This window comes from Seriola lalandi, unplaced genomic scaffold (assembly GCF_002814215.2).
Source record: "Seriola lalandi dorsalis isolate HSWRI2012SDOR001 ecotype SW California unplaced genomic scaffold, Sedor1 jcf7180002054686, whole genome shotgun sequence".
In the NCBI taxonomy this organism is placed as follows: Eukaryota; Metazoa; Chordata; class Actinopteri; order Carangiformes; family Carangidae; genus Seriola; species Seriola lalandi.
The window spans coordinates 515,168-517,433 of NW_019525239.1; the positions used below are offsets into that span (position 1 = coordinate 515,168).

Below are 2,266 nucleotides of genomic sequence, written 5' to 3' on the forward strand. Positions count from 1 at the left end.
TCTCTGGCTGTGTTTGGATTTCTTGTCCTGCTGCAGGATGAATTTAAAACCAACCAGAAGCCTCCTTGATGACGGAGAAGAACATCTAAGTTGCCTGAATCTTTTGCAGAGTATTCTTGAGGTCAAAGGAAAAAAGAGATTCTGGTGGCTGTCTGCCTGCCACACAACAGTTCAAGCATATGTGTAGTAGTAATGCGTTAGGGAATACAATCTCAAATAGTGTGTCAATATCAGGAGGATGCATCGGGACGATACGGCGAGTCCTACCTCTCAAAATGTCTGATCGTCACTGGTTTTATGTGATGTTGTAGCCTTACTCAGTCAGTAGGTGGCACCATCATGCTTTGTATCAATTTAGTCCTGAGCTAGTCCATCAGTCACGTTTAGTGAATAACTGAATGAAAACACAGCAAGTGGAGTTGAGTTCAGTGTTTTATACATTTTTTATAATGTAGACATATGAAAGACACATTTTACAGCTGATCTGAGATGAGACATTTTAGAAGCAACATTAATCATGTTAACTTATGAAAGAGTTGAGATCATCTCACGTTGACGTTATAGGAGAGCAGTGCTGTTCCTCTTCCTCACCACTGCTGAGTGTACTGCACAGACTGAAAGATAAACTGATGTTATTCCACTGGAAACAATCAAAAATGTGCTGTGCCTTTACAATGAGATTCTTCTTTCCTAAGATAAGTGATACTGCTAAATCCAATCAAAGCTACATTCATGGAGAAAAAGTTAAATACAGTGACACATGACAATCATCATCAGAAAGGTGCTGATACCTACTGAGTATCTATTGGGGATCTTGGCATTGTGATGGACATATGTCTTCAGGTCGTCTTTACAGTGGGGACACCCACCTCCAGCTAAAAACAACACATTAATAACAGGATGCTTGTTAAAGCAGCATTAGTCAGTAGTTTTATATGAAGCTGCAAAGTGTTTACCCCATTCTACTGAACAGTAATACATTCTCTCGAATAATGTAACCATCCTATAGGTTTATGGCTCAGAGCCTCCTCTCTTCTGATTGGCTGACCTGTTGTTACTAGTGCTCCAGAGAGAAGAATGAGAGAAGAGATGTAAAACTACACTGAAATGGTTTTTGGTTCTTAAAACCACAAAAAAAACTTCTTATGGATCAACACTTCAAATAATGGGGACATATAATATGGAACTGACTTTTCAGACCAGCTGAAGCTAGACTGAAACCAGCTGATACTAAGCAGAAAACTAAGCTGAATGTAAATGGGTTTTGTATAACAGCTAATTAACAAAACTAGGTCAAAACTTAGTATATGGCTAATATTCCAATGCAGATACACCCTATTTATTTGTGTGTGTGTGTGTGTGTGTGTGTGTGTGTGTGTGTGTGTGTGTGCATGGGCCGCCCTGTGTTTACAGTGAGTAGTTTTATGCAAATGTGTGTGTGTTCCATGTTTGACTCCATATCTGGGCTCATATTTATCAAGTGTCTCAGAGAATGAAATCCTTCCTACAGCCAAAAAGTCTCAGTGACATTTTTCATTCTTAAAGCTTTTTATTTACTCTCTTAACTCAGGACACCTCTGGACTGACAGGCCAGGAAATGGTCAAACAGAGATATTCTGTGAGAGGAGAGATAGAAGAAATTATTAGTGCCATGGGTGCTCAGCTTATTATTATTCTTCCGCCAAATTTTGGCGCGTAACTCGTCCCGCAGCTTTGAGAAAACCCCGGTAATATATACATCAAAACATAAGTCTTGATCCCGAAAGAGGTGCTATAACTTTTGGTGTTAAAATTCCAATTTTTCCAAAGTTATTCCCAAAATAAGGCTGCACGGTTGTGCAGTGGTTAGCGCTGTCGCCTCACAGCAAGAAGGTTCCGGGTTCGAGTCCCGGTTCGGCCATGAGATCTTTCTGTGTGGAGTTTGCATGTTCTCCCCGTGCAAGTGTGGGTTCTCTCCTCCCACAGTCCAAAGACATGCAAAATGGGGACTAGGCTAATTGGATACTCTAAATTGACCATAGGTGTGGCTGTGAGTGTGAATGGTTGTCTGTCTCTATGTGTTTGCTCTGCGATGGACTGGCGACCTGTCCAGGGTGTACCCCGCCTCTCGCCCGGAAAGATGCTGGGATAGGCTCCAGCCCCCCCGTGACCTAGTACTAGAGGATAAGCGGTAGAAAATGAATGAATGAATGAATTCCCAAAATACTGGGAATAAATAATGCATTAGAAATGCATTGGAATTTTCTTTAAAAACCCACAAAATTTC

General features: G+C 41.0%; 1 long non-coding RNA gene across 1 annotated transcript in view; it reads right to left on the minus strand.

Moving 5' to 3' along the window:
- Positions 1-436: 436 nt before the first annotated feature.
- Positions 437-2,266, minus strand: part of LOC147818161 (uncharacterized) — a 22,198-nt gene continuing 20,368 nt past the window's right edge. Inside the window, exons 5-6 of the long non-coding RNA XR_015438256.1 lie at positions 796-875; positions 437-614 (exon numbers count right to left, since the gene is read on the minus strand). This is a non-coding gene — a long non-coding RNA (uncharacterized LOC147818161). The remainder of the gene's footprint in view (positions 615-795; positions 876-2,266) is intronic.